Here is a 21,527-nt window from a genome sequence, read left to right on the forward strand (position 1 = left end):
TAACAGGCCCCTATTTTTGCTAAAATACACCGATCCATGGGCGGTTAATTCCGACGATGAAGATCAATAAGAAAAGGAGCCTTCTTCTCAAAGTGCCTGCTGCCTCCGAGATGTAATGTGGGCAACTGGTTAATCTGCAGAGGTAAAGGCTAATTGGAAGCAGTACTGGCTTTAAATGATGGAGTCATGTGAGGCTTCGGATGACACAGATTTATTCCTTTTGAGAGATATTGTAAAAGTGTTAGCAGCTGAGCTGTGGAGTGTGTGCTTTTAATAGACACATAAAAAAAAATAATTAAAAAAAAAAAAGTTTGAAATAGATACAGTCCGATTGCAGATTACTAAAATCTATATTTTTGAAGCACATTACTATCTTGAACCTACATTGTTGCATTAGGTGACCGCCTATCTTATACTGTGTGTAATGAAAATTTAAAATATTGTCTTGCATATTCATAGTGCTTTCTGTCACAGGCTGGGGCCTTGTAGCACAAGATAAAATACACGTCACTCTTGCCCACTGCACCAAACAGGGGCTGTCTGTGGCTGTCAGTAACATACACAGACATTTGCTGTGATCACATTAACCAACAGAGATTTCATAACATAAAATAGTGCATTTCCCACTTATTAGGGTAATGCTTAAATGAAAAATAGATTTAAGTGGTATATTCATAAATGCAGTTACCTGAAGGTGAAAGACCAACAAAACAGTTACATAATATGTTGCCCTTTTAGCCACACCTTTGATCCTGACCCGATACTCACTGCCCCCCCCACTTCGATGACACGTGAGATTATACTTTTTTTTTAATGCTCTTAAGACTGCTGTCCACAATTGAACGTAGCCGGACACTATGAATTATATGAAATAAAGGAACAGTACAAGATTCTTCACCAATCTTGGCAGCCAATTTAATGCCCCTCTTACAATACAGATCATAACCAAATACAGGAACCACAAACCCACTTTTCAGTCAATGAGAATCAGAGTTATGAGATCCTACAGACTTATCATTCTACAAATCACAGGCATGCCCTATACAAATGCAGTTAACGTAGCACAATAGGTTGATGTGCACGTCTGAGATAACACTTGACATAAGCGATTACTCCCTTTAAGCTGATAAAATTCCATACGAACAAACTACTGCATTAATAAAAGTTTAAATAACTTTGGGTATGTAGCACTATTTTGTATGCAGTTTTTGCATCAACACAAAGGTAATGTAAGTTCTACTGTACTGCTTGAGCAGGGAAAAAAAGACAGGCACTACTGGTGTATTACTAAAATACACTTCGGGCCAAATTATGAGGTAGTCGGTTAATTCCGACCAGTGCATAAACCTGTTTACACATGGGTTGGAATTATAAGTTTGAAGGTATTTAATGCGTTAAATAACTCAACCTTCGTTAAATTTACTTAACAGGGAAAGTCATTCAGTATTTACTGTAACATGCAGATTTTGGTGCTTTAAACAAACATGTGCATGTTACTCCCCATAAACTCGTACTAGGTGTCATTTAATCCACCCGATAAATAATGTACCCCATGGCACATTAAAATCAGGTGTGCTTAATAGCACCTACACTGGTAAACAGGGTCATAGTGATAATTACTGGTTATGAAGACGCATTCCTGCTTGCACGTCCTGACCACACTAATAGAAGGCATTACACTTTTCTCAATTTACTTCTAGAATTTCACTACACCCCATGTTCAATAAAGAGCTGTACTGTTTTTATGAGAAAGTGGATGTACAGAAGCAATTGATAAGTCCTGTTGACCAATTCTAGTTTTAAGTACAAAACAACTTCCACATTCAGAACACCAAAACCTAAATCTATGCCCTATGCACATGTGGAGCACACTCCATGTACGCACATGTTTGAAGGGGTGACTGCTCTGTACACATCGCCACCTGAATCTACTGCAGACTGGATCACCAGCACAGATTTGGGCTGCACAAGGAAGTGCAGAGCTTTGCAGCACACACCAATAAATGGGGTCAGGTGTGCCAGCTCAAGCTGGGGGCACCTTGTGCAAGAGGTCGGCAAACCTCCAGAGCCTGGAGAACCATGGGATTTGCCTTCACTCAGCATCAATGTGGTCAGGACACCTTGCGGCAACGGATGCGGGTCCAATCACTAAATGAGCACTATTCCACACCTGACGAAGGCTCTTACTAAGAGGGAGATCACAGTTCATGGGGAGTAAACGTTCCTTCTGCTTGCTCCTATAATACTCCATGGGTCCCAGCGTCTGCAACCCGGTTATTTGTCACCATTTTCGCCTGGAGACTCTATAACCACCAGGTGCGGTCCAAGGCTCTGAATAGGACATGGCAGGAAAACACTTCCTTGGTGTCTGCATTTACTCTCCCATATCTTGCTCATACCAGCGCCTGCCACAGCGAGGTGCTCAACCAAATCTACCTCCCAAAACGTTCTGTCTCCACACAGAAAGATTTGTGGCAAATCAAGTCCAGGACGCTTCCCAATGAGTGTTTCTTCCTCTCATGCAGTGTCGCACTGCGTTTGTGCATTCCCGGTACACATCTGTGCGTTACAGATGCACTACAGATGTCTGGTCCGTTTTTATTTTCTGGACAGATGGGCTGAATAAAACGGCTCTAGCTTGCCAACGACTCTGGTTTCTTGCATGCTCTTGAAAGATCTGCAATCAATTAATTTTGTCACCACCAGTGTGGGACACCCGGAAAGCAAAGAGATTCGCTGGGACAAAGGTCTTAGTCTGGTTCACAAGCAAACCTTGCACTGGAATCATCAAAACATGAAGGGAAGGTATGAGAAATGGTAACACCACTGGAAATCTATTTCAGCAAACGTCAATACAAACGACAATATGAAGTGATCGCCAAAGCAGCAAGACAAAAAAGCTCCACCATGAACTTTGGCACATCAAAATGTTAAGTTCTACTTTTAATTGACTCCAGAATTACATTAATTCCTATTATGGTTCATATTATCTATCTGAAACACTATGCTTAATGTAAATTAATATACAAAGATTTTTATATATCAATTTGTTTAATTCAGCCGATATGTACACACTGATGAGATAAATGTCATGGTTTTTATTTAAGATGATGTATTTGTCCTGTTTTATGAAAACTGCATCCATTCACTTGCTTTTTACTGTGTATGTACTTATGCATTTTAACTAATGCAAAATAAAGTCTGACTTGACTCCAGAAATACATTCGTTCCTATTATGGTTCACATTACCTATCTGAAACACTATGCTCAATGCACAATTAATATACAAAGATTTCTATAAAATATATATATATATATATATATATATATATATATATGTGTGTGTGTGTGTGTTTTTTTTTTTTTTAATTCAGCCCATAAATTCGTATTTTTTCATCCTGCTACCTGTAATATAGACATACCCATAAAATGTAAAGGCCTCCAAGTAACAAAATGTAAAATATGAGGGAACAGATGAATTTCTTGCCCCTCACACGAGACATTTTGAGATTGCAGGATATACAATTAAAAATAGAAATGGCTAAGCAAGTAATAGGCCTCATGCTACCACATCTCACGGGACAAAGAAAATTCACTGTGCAAGTGTTGCATCCCACGGTATCCATTCCAAGATTTTGTTACAAGCAGCTTCTGTGCAAGATAGGCCCAATCTTGTCCCATGAGTGAGATCAGATCAGACTTGCCAAACCATGTGCTCCAGGCGTAATGACTGGGTTTGACTTTTGCATTACCTATGTTTGGTTTTTTTTGCAACCATACCGATAAGTAGAAAGTAGTGGTTCCGTACTCACAGAGAAATGACAGACGATTACTTATGGCCTGTCGTCTTCTAATAAACTGTTTACATGTGCATTTATTCTTTAACTTGATTCACACAGTGAACTGGATGAACAGAAGACGCACTACTACTATGCCTTAAAGGCTTTTACTCATCACTTCTGTTGACTCAGAAATGTTACATTCATCAGATTACACAGAAGGATTACAAACATATTGAATAAGAAGAAAATGTGTCAGAGTGGTCCACAGACCTTATTACATTCTCTGCTGGCCGCGCTATGGACAAAACAATTGTAGTGCCAAGCTGGCTGTATCCGTCATTTGCGAGGCTTAGATGTAGGAGAGTCCGTTTTTGGTGGAAAGGCACCCGATCTGTATATGCACATTTTGGGTCACTGTCACGCTCATGGTAGCCTCGTTTTGTCTTTTTAGCCATGCCTGAAAAATAAAAATTAATCTACAAATTTCAAGACTCCAGATTGGGCTAAAAAAAACAAAAAACCACCCACATTAAATTAAGCAATAGTTAACATGCTTTGCCAAAGCCAATAGTACTCACTATTTTAGAAAAAGCAAATGGCAGTAACATTTTCATTCTCTTCAAAAGCCGCAATCAGCACATCGCAGGGCATGCTGCAGGACCACAGGCCCTTACTAAAAGGTCCCTCGAGTTTGGTACGAGTAATTTCTGGAAAATGCTTTAGTACCTTAAGCCATCATTCCAGGTCACATAGGCATAACTTGCCCCATTTTTACGAAACTGCCTCCACACGGCAATAGTAAAATATAAGCAACGCAGAGGCAGAGCTATGTCAAGTGTCTTAGGTTAGATGTGGCATATATAGTGGGTTACGTATGTTAGTTGAATCAGAATTGGAAGGGTGGGGGTGAGCGATGCAAAGGCAGGAAACTCCCACCTGTTTCTCCTTTATTACCTGGGGATCTAAAGAACTTTATGTCCGGTGAGGTGGAAGAGCACAAAGACTGCCTAGCTAGCGCTTAGGCCCCCCTCTTTTTTTTATTTTTTTACATTTCACTGGTGTCCAGGGGGATTTTCATCTCTTTGGTGCAGGCAGTTTAGGTGTAAATTTCCCAATCTGCTTCCACAGAGGTGGCCAAAAAACCTGCCTAGGGATCAGTGGTGTAGAAAAGCTTGCCCGCATATGGTGCACATTCAATTTTTTTACCCCAACATTTTGCTGGTGTTTAGTGGTCTTTCTGCCCTCGGGGGGCAGGCAGAGTAGCGATAGAACCCCCAATCTGTTCCCCTAAGGGGCAGAAAAACTGCTGGTCCTACGTGGTGGGAGAAGTGTCAGCCCATGCTGGGCTGCGCTCCCCAATTGATCTTCGCTGGTGATTTACAAGGGTAGGTTTCTGCTAAGAGATCATCCTCCTGCAGAGATCTCAGAGTAGGAATCCACTTGGTAGAGATGCCAGTGGAAAGGGAAAAATACCCCTTTTTCAATTGTACCTCAAGACAAGATCAACGCTCGGGGGCTCAGCCGTGCCCACAAGCAACAATTAAACCAAAAGCTTGGAGAAGCATTTAGGTAAAGCAAATCAAACACAATAGAGAACACACAATGACCCTCAATCACAAGCAACACATGTCGCATCTGCTGTTTACAAAAGGGCTACTTGATCCCATTACCAAAATGTGATGGCAGCACAGATAGGACAAAGTAACCATCCTTAAAATGAGATAGCTTTTATGGACAGCCCATCAATCCGGGCAATTGCTAACCGTGAAAAACATGAAATCTATCGTCAGATATGAGGTGACTCAAAGTCCACTCTCTCAATATACTTCTTCGTACTTGATTTATTGATCACAAGAGCTCTTGTCTGTAGCGAGACATAAAAATGGATCTGTTGAACTTGGGTATTGGGCAAATGGCATTTCCATTAGTTCCAGTGCCTGCTGTGTCTGAATGTGATGTCAGATGTGCTGAGAGCACAACCTAACAGAAAATTTACAAAGGAAAAACTTCAGATTGCCCCATTTCAATGTCTCGAATTGGCTATGCAAAAAATACGAGACAGGTTAACAACCATACAAGTTCCAAGCAAGAACTTAGGGCATCATTACAATGCTGGTCGGACTAACCGCCGTCTTCGAGAGCATTTTCCGACCTCCGAGGCTGCAAAGATTCCTCCGCCGTATTACGATGCAACCACGGCGAACACAGCTACAGTAGAGCACATATCACCGAATATGGTTGCTGAAAAGGTGTACAAAACTCAGAAAACGTGATATGTACACACCTGCATTACATATGTGGGAATATTGCCTTGTGCACCCCGTACCCCATTACTGAAGTGTGGCAGAATGTGCACAGTCCAGTCAATGGGGGATACATACCGCAGAAGGACTTACTTGGATTCCAGCGCCCACAGGGTCGTTGTCAGGGTTCAGCTACCGAGGTGGAGGGGGGACCTGGAGGATCCTATCCACAGCAGAGACTGCTGGGGAGAAGCAGATTGGGGTGAGTATGCACCCCAAATCCTTTGTTTCCGACTCTAGGCAGCTGGTCATAACACCATGGTCGGGTCATCAGAAACCCACATCTCAATCCGGATGGCAGTCAGAGATCCCTAAACAGCTCTATTGATGCAGGTGGTCTCTGACCACAGGGATGTCAGAGTCGGCGGTCTTTCAGTGGTCAGAGTACACAATACATGCATCGTAGTCCGGCAGTCAGACCAACCGCTTCCGAAAAGACCTTCGCCGGTTCAACCACCTCAGACAGGAACGCGGCAGCCGGTACGACCGACATCGTAATCAGCCCCTTACTCTCTCAAAACACCACCATTTCACAAAGAAAAAAAATACCCTTTTATGTAGAGGCAGAAGAGAAATTAATGCGATTCTATGCTGGCTCAAGTCTTGGTGTCCAGGTCCCTCTGCTAAACATGCATCAGCGACTGGTACACTGAACTCAAAGGGTCTATGTTCCTACAACTACTGAAGTGCAGGCACCGACTTTCCTAGAATCATTCACCAAAGATAGCCTCAATAGGGCTGTACAACTGTTCACAGTTCAACTATCTGTTTAATGTGCACAACAGGTTTAGTAATAAAATATCCAACTCTCGCTGACCAAAAAGTGAAAGATAACGGAAAATCAACAACGAATCCCAGAGAACAAACAATATTAACCACAGTGTTGTTCTCAAGCATGAGAAACAGTACGCAGTTACCTACTCCTTGAACATAAAGCAGGCATGAAGCTAAGCAGGGGCGGCTCCTTCATTTGAGAGGAGGAGCATCGCCTCACAGCTGAAAAACAAAATGGTAAAGTTTATTACCCTTCCATTTTTCAGCAACCCGTGAACCGTCCCAAATTAAGGGGCAGGACGGGTTGCCATGGCTGTAGAGTGGCAGCTGTATGGAGCTGTGCGCTTTAAAATACACGTCTCTTTGGACAGCAGTCCTGGGACAGTCAGCCAGACATGTGCATTTTAAAGATCTCTAAACTAGTTGTCTTAGACAGCTGGGTAGAGAAGGTGCAGGCTTCCAGTGCTCTTAGGAGCACTGAGAAACCTGCTCTATCCAATCCTGGCACTGCGAGAGCAGTGCCAAGATTGGGTAGTGCAGTTTCCTGGTCCGGAGCTTCAATGAGGAGAGAAAACACCTAAGGGAGGACGACGTTGCGCTGCAAGTTAGAAAGGTAAGTCAATTTATTTATTTTTTTGTGCCCCCCGCCCACCACCCTCGGTACAAGCCAGCCGTTACTGGAGCGAAGATAAATCAAGTTTGATTTTATTAGCTGCATTTCTGATTTAAGACATGACTTTTTGCCCAGCGTACTCCTGTCAAAACATCCCCCCTACTGAGCTATCGCTTATGGTGCCAAACGTAAGGAGCAGCATGATACCGCCACCAAAGGTGCTTCAGCGCCTCGTTGGGGTGTGAAGAACTATATAAATGCAACTGTAAAATAAAGTGTGTAAACGGAGGGGGTGGGAATATATTTTCACACTATTCACCTATACATTTATTGAAAATCCGGTCTCTTTTACAGCAAAATACTGCCAGTGTGTAGAGAGACATGCCGGCGTCGTCACTTTTCCATCTGCTGGTATCCAATCTTTACCTTAGCATCAGGGCTTTAAATGGGCCGGGTCTCACCGGTGCTGAGCACCTGTATTTTTTTAAAGGGAGCCTCGAAACGGGTCTCTATCGGGCTCGGTCTTCTGCAGGCGGTCCGGTTTTTGCCAGACTGCACGGACAGCAGGCACATCATGTGCACGTGCTCACACTGCTCACTTCTCACTAGTGGAGAAGTTACGGCATGACGTCATGCCAGGCGAGCGTTGTAGGGGAAGGGAAATCCTTTAAAGAGTCATTTTCTCTCTGGATTTCCCTTCTCTTTTTGAAACTCAGGAGCAGCAACACTGTCGTGGTGCCTCCAGGATTTAAGTGAAAGCTTTTTTAATATTATATACAAGCCATAGTTGCTGCTTATTTATCTCATGCAACTATGAACCATTGGCAAAGCCAATAGCCCTGACTCGTTGTACATATGATGTTACTTGTTGCATCATATCTGGACAAACAGCAAAATACAAGTCGGGCGGCACACTATGCTAAGCACAGTTTTTTAGCTTACGTGTTTTTAAGTCACGCCCTTAATTACATTGGCCATGTCCCTTTGAGAGACCCCCTAGTTTTTTCATCCCACTTAAGGCCCTGTTTAGCATTACTCTCCAAAGGCAACTCTGCTAATAGGCTTCTTTAAAAAAACTGTACATTTTTTTTACAATACAGGCGCTGGGGAGAGAAACAAGGCGCCACGGACAGGGGATGCTTGGTGTTACATTTTTACACTAGAGTACCCGGCCATGTGCTAATCATTAACACGCCTGCTTTCTTTCAGCCGGCAAGTCCCAGCGTGGAAAAGTGCTGCTGGATAAAAGGCCAGATCTGGCGGATGATGTCAAACATGGTACAGAAAGACCTTTTGGTCAAACTAGAGGCATCTGTTGATGCAAGACACACAAAAAGTACCCACACCACCAAAGTAGCCAAATAGCTATTAACCATATATTTTTTCAAAGAATAAAAAATAAAAATTGCTTCAACTGTTCTACAAGATGATAGTAATATTCAAAAATGTGATTTAACCCCTTCCATGCTGCGCAAATTCCGCCGCTGTGCTGACGGAATCTTGCGCGGGCGTGGTCATGACGGAACGGTTCCGTCATGAGCACAGCTCAACCGTGGCTCATGACGGAACCGTTCCGTCATGAGCACCGAAGGGGTTAAATAAAATAAAAAATAAAAGTCTGCCATAGTTGCTTAGTACAGAAACCATTAGCAAAATAGTGTGTTTTGGGGGCTTTTTATCTCTATAAATAAAAGTATGGAGTGTGTGTTGCTAATTAACGTTTGCCCTAAGAAAACTCCTACAACTCACAAGATGGTTGACAGACTTTGACAATGTAAGGTTGGAGTCGTTTTCTAACTAACAGTCTGTAACTGTTCTTCCTAGAATCCAGAGGTCATGCAGATTCACTCAAAGGAATAATCACAACTTCAGGGTAACCACTTAAACCGGTTCATCAAAAGGAAAGTCTAGCGACTGCCAGCAGGTACAAAACACTGTGAAACTGGTCAGCATACTCTAAGACACCCGAGGAGAAGTCCATTATTTAAAAAGAATTAAAAAAATAAAATAAAATTGGCCCATTTGCAATATCGATAAAAGTTAATGTTTCAAGAGGGAAAAAAAGGCACACTGCAAACAATAAAACATACTGGGTACATTTTATAAGCTAGTCGAAGTGAATGAAGTCAAGCATGGTAAAAGACACATTTCCTTTTAAATTAGCCCCTCGTTAAAGACAGCTCAGAATTCAAAACTAAGGCCCTGGTATACACAGGTTTGTCGAGTTCCATGCCCACCTTTCTCCAGAAGCAGGTTAATCTTTGTAACTAATCGTAAATTGAGGATGTTCAACACATGGCAACTGTTTCTCCTGAATCAGATATCACGTGTTGGGAACATGTTGGCTGGATGTCATTGCTCAATTTCCTCTGCTTCACAAAGAGCGATTTTTAGCTGTTGAAGGGCTGCTCTGAAGAAGACACTATCTGCCGCCCTCTCTGCTCGAAAGGGGTTACCATCCATGAGCAATCAGTTCAAAGAAGCTACTGGAGTCCAGCATGTTAGCACAGTAAGAAGTAAGCCGATATGAAATTCTATAATTTCTGAAAAAATATACGTAACCTGAATATATGAAGGAGGAAATTAAAAATGCCTCCAACTTAAACCCTCAGATTTACAAAGCAAACACACCGGTCACCCAAAACATGAACAAAACTAATAGTTTGGCTGATGTGTAGCGAAGACGTTTTTAGGTCGAGCATTCGAGACCGCTTGTATATACTTTAGTATATACTTATACATTAATATATACTTACATGTGTATTTACTTTAGGAGCTCTGGAGATCAGCCCTAGGACTTGTCTGCTTCCGCTTAGGGACTTTATCTGTTCAACTGCCTCCATTTAACCCCTTCCCTGCCAAGCCTTTTCCCCCTTGTGTGCCAAGCCTTTTTTTGGCTATTTGGGGGTAGTGCGCGCTGACGCCCCTGTGACTTTTTGACCACATAAGGTATCCACGCCAAATTTGCGTCTTTTTCTTCCAACATCATGGGGATTCTAAAGGTACTCAGGGTTTGTGGATTCCCCTGGAGGGGTCACAGAAATGAGCCAAAATAAAGCAATATTTTGTTTTTTTGGGGGAAAATGGGAAAAACGGGCTGCAAATGAAAGCGTCTGGGTTTTTCCCTGCAAATGTTATCAAAAAATGGTTTGTGGGACTGAAATCACAATTTTCGCAACTTTTAGGGGATACCAGACTTTTGTCAGAAGCCCAACATTTTTTTTTTACACAGTTTTGGCATTTTTCTGGGACATAGCCTATTTTTGCTATTTTTTGTGGTTTTGACCTCCTTCCAGTTAATGGTAGAAATGGGTACAAAAGCAATAATGGATCCTAGAAAGCTATACATTTTAGAGAAGTAGACAAAAATCTGAATTCAGCAAGGGGTCATTTGTGTAGATCCATCAAGGTTTCCTTATAGAAACTAACAGTTAAATATAGGATAAATTGAAAATTAGTTGGGAAAAAAACAGCCTTTTGTGTCAACGTTTTCACCTGTAACTTCTTCTAATTATGACAGCTCTTTGAAAGCAATATACAGTTACATCCGCTGGACATTACTAGTTGTGGGGATATATAGGACTTGTAGTTTCACCAAGAACCCGACTAACCCAGAGACAAAAACTGAGCAGCAACTTGCAATGGTTTTTTATTATGTACCGGGTATATAGTAATTATTCTGCAAAAATGTGTACAATGGAAAAATCGGTATGAAAGACACCTATGTATTTCTGAAATGGGAACAAAATATAGAGTTTATAAACAGTAGATATTTGCACATTTCCGAAATTGGGAATACTCATACTAGCATGAGAATTATTGGTCATTTTTTAAAATGACTTCTTTTTTACACAATGTCTCATTTGGAAGGCAGAAATGCATCAAAAGTCAATAGGTAATAACAGTTCCTTTACAAATCTGAATAAGCCTAAGTCTCCCGATAAAAATAGTACCTCACTTGTGTGGGTAGGCATAGTGCCCACGACAGGAAATGGCATAAAACCCAACGTGAACACACCACATTTTCACAATGAAAAATTACCCTTTTTTTAACAAAGTGCCTAGCTGTAGTTTAACCCTAGCTCTGCCGGCACCTAGGGAAACCTAGAAAACCTATACATTTTTGAAAACTAGACAACCAATGGAATCCAGGATAGGGTGACTTGACTGCCTCTCACCGGGTTCTGTTACCCAGAATCCCTTGCAAACCTAAAACATTACCCCCCCCAAAAAAAAAAAAAACATTTTTCCCACATTTCTGTGGTCGAAAGTTCTGGAATCTGCGTGGATCAACGAATTTCCACCCACCCCGTGTTCCCCAAAGTCTTCCGAGAAAAATGGTACCTCACTTGTGTGGGTTGGCCTAGAGCCCGCGACAGGAAACGGCGCAAAACGCATCGTGGACACACCTCAATTTCGCAGTGAAAAATTACCCTTTTTTAGCAAAGTGCCTAGCTGTAGTTTTTGAACCCTAGCTCTGCACCTGGGTTTTTGGCCCGGTGCTCAGCAGCCACCTAGGGAAACCTACCAAACCCACACCAGGGCTCGAAAAATCTGAAAAATGGTACTAGTCCTGCAGGTCTAGTACCTTGAAAAATCTCCTCGACCTAACAGTAACCTACTTGACCTCAGTCTCTGAAAGCCGGGCAAATGTGACAAGATAACAAGATTTAAAGGCATCTTTATTGCTCATTTGCTTTGTGAGCAATAAAAAGGCCTTTAAATCTAGTTATCTTGTCACATTTTCTCCCTTTTCAAAGACAGAGGACAAAAGTTAGTATGTTTTCCTGCTCGCCAGAAAGGGCGAGTAGGACCTAAAATGACCTCGCAAATGCGAGCAGTCGAGTGGATTTGTCGAGCCCTGCACACATTTAGACACCCGGGGGATTCCAGGGAGGTATGGCTTGTGTGGATTCCCCAACGTTTCCTCACCCAGAATGCCCTGCAAACCTCAAATGTAGCTGAAAAGGGAGGAAATCGGGGGAGGGGGTTTCATCCCGATATGCCCCTAAAGACTGGATATTTTTTGTGGGGGTGGGGGGCATTGGTATGACCATTTTGGGCAGCCTCCACCCCCACGCATAAAAAAAGCCTGCGTACTCGCTGGCGCCTAGTGGGCTTTCTGCCCGGGGGAATCAGGGTCCACTGCCACCATCGGCATTACCGGGAGGCAGAATGACTGGAATTTCTCTGGGGGTGGGGTGGGGGTATGGTCATGCCCATTTTGGGGAGCCCCTACCCCTACACTAATAAAACAAAAAATCCATGGTTTCTAGTGGGCTTTCTGCGCCCCCCGGGTGGGGGGGGGGGCAGAAAGACTCTTTGGGGGGGGGGCATTGGGGTGCCCATTTTGGGCAGCCCCCACCCTAAAACAAATTGTGCAAAATAAAATCCCTGGAATTTAGTGGGTTTTCTCCCTCTCCCCCAGGGGGACGATCGTCATTTAAGGGAAACCAGGGGGGGGGGGGGGCCTTGGGAGCTGGGGAAGCTCTTCCCCAGCTCCAAGGCTATTTTGGTTTAAAGGGAACTCTGGTGCCGGCACCAGAGGGATTTCCCAGGGGATGCCTCATGACGAGCTGGACTCGTCATGGGCACACGAGAACTGTGTGCCATGACGAGTCCAGCTCGTCATGGGCATTCAAGGGGATAACTGTCTTATTAAAACAGGACCAGTAGAGGTCAGTAAATTACCAGCATTGTTTTCTGCTGAGGTATTATCTTTTTTTACATTTTTCTGGCAACTGCCTCGATTTAACTTTCTTGATAGAAAACGACCAGCAGAGGTCAGTAAAATACAAGAATCACTTTAGCATTCTCTAGATTCCAGTCCATAGAAATTGTCTTCCCTGAGCACCCGTAGACAATAATATTTTTTTCAAATCTTGTATTTTCAGTGATATGACCAATGAAGGCCCTGATTTTATATTAAAAACAGAGCTTTGGACTATACCTTTTCCCGCTCAAAGGCAATATTTCACTCCATGTGTTCCCATATCTGGCGTGTCACGCAGTTTGGTGCTTACTTTCCACCATGTTAAAGAACAGTAGATGTTTAAGCACCCAGGCTAATGTGCTGCATAGCTAAATACATATAAGGCCCCAAAGGCGAGACCAATGGCATTGCAAATGCTTGTTTTCTCAAGTTACACTAAATGCAAAGGACATCTTATGGACCCAGAGTGTAGGCTTTTTTCACAATACAAACACACACCAGTTTATGGCACAAGCAGAAACAACGGTATCAGTGCAACAGAGAGAAGGAACGGGTCCAGCTCAACAGGCAGCAGTGCCACGTGCACTCACATTGAATACTTGCAGTACAGAGCAGTGAAACCCACCCCCGGACACACAAAAGAGGTAAAGTGTGGAAAGTAGCAGTGCAAAGGTCACTGACATGAATCCAGCATAGTACGTCAGTAATAGTGCAAGCTTCAGTCACTCTCAGAACAGTTACAGCCAATGCAGCAGTAGTGCAGGTTTACCCACTGCTGTTGCTACTCCCAGAAGCCACAGTGCCACAGTGCCACAGGTCCTCCACCTACCAAAGTAGAGTGCAACAGTTGCAGCTGTGCTGCTAGTTAAGAACTGAGGCTATACTGCCACCTACCACTCACTGCTGCTGCGATTCCTAGGAGCCCACCCTGCCTTCAGTTTTCAACCATGCTCCTGTGCCGCTCCAGCCAGGGCGTGGATTCATAAAAAAAAGAGCTCTAAAACATGCAGGGCCAAGTTGACATGCACAAGACACAAATGATGGCTGAAATACAGAGCAAATCAAACATTTACCCCCAGTCAAGCGATCTGGGTTAATTCCATCGTTCTTTTGCTCACCACACCTCAGCCATAAGCAAATCAGTCTTGACCCTGCTCCTCATGGGAACAGTCCAGCCTGAACTGCCAAGCCAGGTCCTCCCTGGATCAGATACAAGCATCCTGGGACCGGTTTCGGGGTTTCACCCCTCTTCAGCCAGGCTAGCTTGAATCCAGTGGCACAGTGAGCCCGAGACCCATGTCTGGGCATACCGGCGCACTAGGGGCAAGAAAGCAAAAGACCAGTGCCAGCTGCTCAGCCTGCTACAAGTTAGGGGGAAAAAAAACCTGAATCATGTCAAGGAGTACCCATAGTGGGAAGATGCCAGATGCCGAGAGGTGCATCTGGGGAAGTAGCACTGGCCACAGGTTCACTTGAAGGGCAGATGTGCATCCTCGAGTGGCAGGCAAGAGGTAGTAGTCAGCAATCCTGGAATCAGGAACAACAGTGAAAGGAAATTCAAGGGAGATTTCATCAAAAGTACCCCGTTTCCACGGGTACAGCAACAGAAGCAACACTTACAGTAGAAAGAGGGGAAGCAGTTTGTCACCTTCTGCACCAGGCCCCAAACCTTTTAGAACACACATACTATAGTTTCCTGTAGTCAGACTAAAGCTCATAATCCAAAACTAAAATATGGCTCAACACAAACTATGACCCCAGTGTTCGTATGTAGTGGATAAAACACCAGCGTTCTCAATGTATAACATTTAAAACACTGCTGCCATCTAAAGCTGTAGAAAAAGTCTAAAAGTAAAAACATTAAAAACAGTGCAATGAAACTGCAAACTGAGATTTGAGCATAACTGGACCCAAGCGGAGTGATGAAGTATGTAGGGGACAAACCGTACTATAAATAAAGGCTTGTATGGTAAAGAGGCGTGGTGTATTTAACACGACTGAGGTTTAAAAAGGAGTGCATAGTCGTCAGGTACGAGAGCAGTGCCCAGACTGGCCCATCTGCAATACTGTCACTGCATGCCAGCTCCTCGAGTGGCAGACGCCCGAGGGCAAGAAGGTCAAACAAAGAATGCGAAGGGATTCTTAAGTTAGGGCTTCAGAAAAGAGCAACTAAAGCGAGCACCGAAACACTGACAGAATATATCAACTCACACAGACACAGATCAACTCCAAACGGGAAAAAACACTGAATACAAGAAGGGGCTCTACATGCCAGAGAATGACATTAACACCGTTTTTACTCCATCACAAACGGCCCAGGAAGTGAAAATACAATACCAACCACCCTAGGCTGACGAAGTGGTCCACTGCCAGCCAGGCACTAAACATGAAGCAGTGCTTATGTCACAGCTCTGTATCTTCAGTAGAAGTAAACTCCATAGAGCAGGTAAACCACCAGACAACCCTCGCTTCCCCGGGCAGAACAATGCAATGTTTCCGTCATCTGTTTCGCACTTTCGCAACACATCACATTACTATAGGAGCAAGATGACGCCGAAGACCAAGTCCTTATCAAATGTCTTCTTTGGACGCCAAGGAAACAATGTCAGGCTGCACCCTCAAATGCTAACAGAGGCAGGACTGGTGTAACTCAGCAGAAGCTGCTGGGAACAAGGTGAATCAGATGTGAACATCAATGGAAGAGAGGAGTGCCACAAAAAATACAGAAGTCATTTTGTGAAGTACGAGAACAAAAAAAAAAAAAAAAAAAAACACCACACACAAACGGTAGCACATAGTTATAAAGCCATGACTCACTGCATAGCAGTAGCTTTTTACAGATTGAAAAACGAACAAGTAATGCAGCTCTTTCCGAAGTAAAGCGTAGTCATTTATCATGCCTACCCAAGAAAAATCATTGTGTTCCAGTACTGCGACAGGCGTTAGAGGGCGTTGCGGTCTCTTAACCTCCTTTAAATGGGAGGAGGAGCCGACTCTTGGGCCTCAGTCAAGCTTTCCCACGCATGGTGAATTCCCTTCCCCTGCACCCTGCCATTATCTGAAAATAGTGCAAGGTCCTAGGTACAACTTTGCACTCTGCTCCTCACATCACCTTCAGGGGCTTCACGGGTAAGTTTACATTCGCCCCAGAAATTCTGGGTCAGTCGCAGAATTGAAGATTTCACCTCTGATTTAGGCAACGGCTGCTAAGAGTTTCATGGACCCAGACAGGAAATGGAAAACCGTCAAGACTTGGTCAAACTCAGGCCCTTTGTGATTGCTGAAGGGACAGGAACATGAGAGGGTTCCCTGCCAACACGGCTCATGGCTTCAAGATCCAAGGAATGCATGGCAGGATCAAGAAACTGATGGTTGGCATGTTCCACTTCTGAACCTGGTGGAACTGCGATCAATCGGACGTTTGGAGGGTCTGTCCCAATTCTGGAAATGGATAGGCTAGCTATAATTAAACTGGTGTATAAACGGAGACTGAAGAACGGCTGCACGCGGCACACAAGCACTGGCGGACAGGTCACAACACTCAAGTCTGGGGCATTGATGTAATAATTTTGCATGACGACAGGTTGCACTGCAACATGGGGACTCCGATTTGGTGTAAAAAAAATATTGATAACATGATCACTCCCCTCAGATCTCGACAAAATATTTTGCTCCACCAAAATACTCGCCACCTGTGTTTTAAATGTTGGCCGTGGTTTGGCTAATCTGGGTATACATACATACATACTTCAGCAAACACTTGCACACAGCCCACTGAAGGCAAAACTAAAAATATATCTGTGCATCTCCCTCTTTTAAAATGTGATGTCAGATGTGCTGAGAGCACAACCTAACAGAAAATTTACAAAGGAAAATCTTCAGATTGCCCCATTTCAAGGTTTCGAATTGGCTATGCAAAAAATACAAGTTTAAACTGAGTCACCTTGGTAGAAGATATATAAATGCTCCCCAATCTATCTTTACGCCTGTGGGAATGCACTTTCCACACACACACATTTATTTACACTTATATCTATTCCCTCAGCACTCTTTGCAATAAAGACCAGTGTGCACCCTCACCTGTGTAGCACTTAGCCAACCAACTGGTCGTTGCCCCACACAGCCCAAGATGAGGTTATCTTTTAGTTGGTCCACATCATTATTGGTACAATGTGGCTGTATATGATGTCTTGGAAAACTGTCACCCCTCACCCGATGATACAGTTAATAAAGTTGTAGTTTGACTTGGGTTATAAGTCAAATCATAGGACTCACCGCTCATTTGTTGGCATCCGGTGAGAAAATATATGGAAAGTTGTATGACAAGAGGCGTCACTGATCCAGGGCCGGACTGGCCGTAGCAGGCACCAGGCAATCTCCCGGTGGGCCTCATGGGTTGGGGCTGGTTTTGGGCCCCTTGGGGTCGTTTTTGTTACAGGGCAGTTTTTGCAGTATAGCTGCAAAATCGGCCCTGGCAAAGAGCTCGGCCGCTCCCCCAACCCCCAAGGGGGCCGGCCGAGCAATTTGTCAGGGCATATTTTGGTTCCCAGTCCGGCCCTGCACTGATCCATGCGCAAGTCAATCAATTTTTTATAAAAATGATATCCCTTTGTACAGGATGTGTATAATTAGGGTTGTGGAATTTAATAAAATATCTACTTGTCCATGGGGCAGGTTGCTTCAAACTTCTATGTGTCCTGTAACAAAATCTACTCGCCTCTTTTGTGCCATATAATACGGCGACAAATTATGGCAGCACTCATAAAATATGATGAAACAGGGCCTAGGGAAATGTCACTCCTTAGTCAATGGTATAGTTGATAATATAATTTGAATTGGGTTATATGTCAAATCCTACGACTCATATCCTGCTCATGGGTTTGGCATCAGGGGGCAAGTACATGGTCAGTATATAGTAAAGAGTGTCATCCATCTAGGTGTGACTCCATTGTTTTCAATAAGGGGCTATCCTTCGCTCGCACAACACTAGTTAAGTTCCTTTCTGCAGAATCAAATTGTAATAATGTGCATAGCAACAATTGGTACTAGTCAATGTCCGAGGCAAAACAATGGTCATAGTTCTGGTTCTTTGGGGTGTGCTGAAATGTGTTCGCATTAATAGGAATGGTCCTTTTTAGAACCTCTAGGCTTATAGCAGGATTTCAAGATCACAATTGGATCCTAAATCTCAGATCGCTTTTTGTTTCTTGAGTAGGCCTTGTCTCTGTTGATATGAATACTATATGTGTGTGTGTATATTTATTAGTAGTCGGAGAGCCAATAAATTAACAAAGAGCCGAGCCAGGAGTCTGGCAGGGCTCCAAGTCTGCACACAAACCGAGCCACTGACATGTAAGCCAAGCAGCAAACATCACGTAAAAATAAAATACAGTCTTTTCAAAGTTCAGAAAAGTGTATTTCTTTAACATGTTGAAACGTTTCATCCGAGCACATCATATTGTATAAATGCTTTTATTGTATAAATGCTTTGAGAGGCACCTATTAAAAGTGATAGTTTTTAAACATGACATTGTTGTCCCCACCACCCCTCCTGGTGACAATGCCACGCGTGAACTAAGAGGCAAGTTAGTTGACACGTGCACTCTGTATATGACCTAAATTCTTTTATAGCATGGAGCAACATTATTGCCTATGAAAACGACAACGTCTACTTCAAGAGGTTTTTGTACAGTGCACATCCTAAGCTCATGTATTTCAATGTGCTGTCATTTGTGGCAATTAAGTAAAAGGAGCTTGCCTAAATGAAATATTTGCGTAGGATCACACCATTTTGTCATGAGTGGGAAGCAGGGATTGATCCCATGTTTTCCGGTTTATTGATGCAATGCACCAACTACCTGGGTATCCCTCTCTGCTTCGCATCAAATTTTAATACTTTGACATCAATTCTTGGCATGAAATCGGAGCAAAGGGTGTTTCGTTTTAGCTGAGCAGCTCACATGCTTCACACAAAGGAGATGCCTGGAGTCCAGACTTTTTCTCCGAGAGGCACACTGGATGCCTTGCTCTCGCTCCCAAGCATTGCAGCCTGAAGGAGGAGCGGAGGGCTGCTTGTCTTTACAGGTGAGAACGAAAAAGTGTGCGCTCGTTGCGTGCTTCTTCAGACTTCACGGGAGGCTTGCCAGTCTCAAAATCGCGAAAAGCCGGGGGACCTGCTTGACGTACAAGCTAGGGGGCTATGATCTCCAGGAACACACGGACTCTTGGGTAACACCCAGCTGTACTCAGGAGCCGAGAGATGAGCCGCGATGTGGAACACATCATATCCCGCAGGACCGTATTACAGAGAGGGACGAGTTAGAAGTTACCTCACGAGACAATAACCAGAAACATTGAACGTCTTCTGCAAGCGAGGGGAAATTATGCAAGCGAATGGAAATTATGAAATCGAGGTACAAAAGCGCCGATGCATATCGCTGCCACGAGGAAAAATATCTAACACCCTACGTAGGTTTTGTTTACGGTTGCGTACCATGAAATGACATCTGGAAGCAATACATTAATAATTGCACATAGTATAAAAGAAAATCTTACTGCGCCATGCCCGGGAGTTAGACCGGAAATGTATAATAATTTGATTAGTGAGGGTCTAAATAAAGAACATCACCCCCTAAGATTACAAAAAAAAAGCAGCACACAACTTTGCGGCAGTGTTTCAAAAAGTAAACAATAATTACACACTTGTTGCATTCACTTTTCTCACTATACCATAATTTCAAATCCTCGCTACAGTATTTACAAGTATACATAGCGCAAGCGACTTAGGTTATTGCACCAGGATTAAAAGAACAATTTAAAAGAAACGAGGAGAAAGGCGACAAACGGAGTAGGTGTGACAATACCTTTTAAAATAGGCGAGAACATCAAAAAAGTTGATAGTACACTATCAAAAAAAAGATGGTCGTCTATATTAAAAATTGTTTTCTGTTGTATCGGATTAAAGTACAACTTTTGGCTTTTTACCACATCAGAGGTTCCAGACGGGTATCGCAGCAGCGGTCACCTCTCCGGGGAACGTCGCCCAGCACCGGCGTGGACCAGATCTGCATTTACCTAGGGCGAGGAAGCAGAAGCAAACTGTCACCTGGCAGCAATGCGATGGGTATCAGCAACACGCCCCTACTTCCGTTATCAAAAGGGCGGTCATCCAGGAAGTGTGGCGCCCTCAAAAGGAAACACCTGCCTCCTGCTTCCACGGCTCGCGGTGCCAATCCCCCAAACAGAAAAAAAGAGCGTGAACTCTAGAAACAAACTCGAGCACCGGGGTACACCCCTGCTTCCATCCTAGGCACACAAGAGGGGGGCTGTGGGGCAGATATAGACAAGGTGTTTGTGGTACTCGTTCCTAAATCCCAAAGCAGCAGACCATTTTCCGGTTCGAAGGCTGTCGAGCGAGCCATTTACCTGGGGATGTTGTAGTAGCCATTCATCCGAGGTGGCGCTGGGAGTATAGTGAGGGTGCCTTGAGTGAAGGGGCTGGTGGCTGTGCCGTCGGGCGGAGCAGCGCCTCTAGATCCTCCTCCACCCTCGGCGGGCACGTTGTGAAGTTGGACGCCCGACAGGCGGGGGAGCGCACGCCGCCGCCTCTGCCGAGTCCCCTGGGCTGAGGAGGAAGCATCGATGGCAGGCCCCGCCTCGCAGGCGTGCCGCTGATTAGTGAAACGGAGAAGGGCGGAGGCAGCCCGTACACGCCGGAGGAGTCGGGACCACAGGGTCTAAGGGAGTGACCGCCAGAGCGCCCTTCCCCGGCGGCAAGGAGTGTCCCCACACGGCCCGGGGACGAGAGTCTGGGCGAGGGCGCCCTCTACAGGGGCAGGCCCGCGCGTCTTCCTTTCAAGCCCAACTTTCTGTAGGTCAAGGGAGCTCAGACCCCGTCAAATCACGAGTCTGCCGACCCCAAAAGGTGGTCGAGCCTGTGTTTTTGGGATTGGAAACTGCAAAGAATATATGCCTTGACGGTAATCGTTGCAAAGTGGTGATTTCTTTTGGGGCGGGGCAATGGAAAGGGCAAAGAATGCCGCTTAAATGATTCTTACAGTAGCGATCAAATGGAAGGCGCGGGTGCGAAACATTCCACAGAGGGAATAAACAAATGTGCATTATCATGAGTGTTTTTCGTTTGGCAGCATTTGGTGTATTTTTGTTAGCATGCCAAAATATTACACGATTTCTTGTTTTGGTAAACTGCTGCTAATTATTTTAACTTTGAGTCCTATCTTGTACTTTTTGTGATAACAAAGTGAATGTGAAAGACTTCTAAACAGTTACAGAACGAAGCTTTACAAGTATTTTCAAACTCCACCCTCAACGATATTAAACTT

At 44.0% G+C, this 21,527-nt stretch overlaps 1 protein-coding gene across 3 annotated transcripts in view; it reads right to left on the reverse strand.

The window, feature by feature from the left end:
• Positions 1-20,959, reverse strand: part of GCNT1 (glucosaminyl (N-acetyl) transferase 1) — a 107,735-nt gene extending 86,776 nt beyond the window's left edge. Inside the window, exons 1-2 of one of the 3 annotated variants that reach the window (XM_085633403.1) lie at positions 20,611-20,866; positions 20,170-20,259 (exon numbers count right to left, since the gene is read on the reverse strand). The gene's annotated coding sequence lies outside the window, so the exon portion shown is untranslated. Of the gene's footprint in view, positions 1-20,048; positions 20,260-20,610 lie in introns of all 3 variants that reach the window. The other 2 variants (XM_085633409.1, XM_085633415.1) reach the window with 2 other exon arrangements.
• Positions 20,960-21,527: the final 568 nt, after the last annotated feature.

This window comes from Triturus cristatus, chromosome 2_1, assembly GCF_964204655.1.
Source record: "Triturus cristatus chromosome 2_1, aTriCri1.1, whole genome shotgun sequence".
Lineage (NCBI taxonomy): Eukaryota > Metazoa > Chordata > Amphibia > Caudata > Salamandridae > Triturus > Triturus cristatus.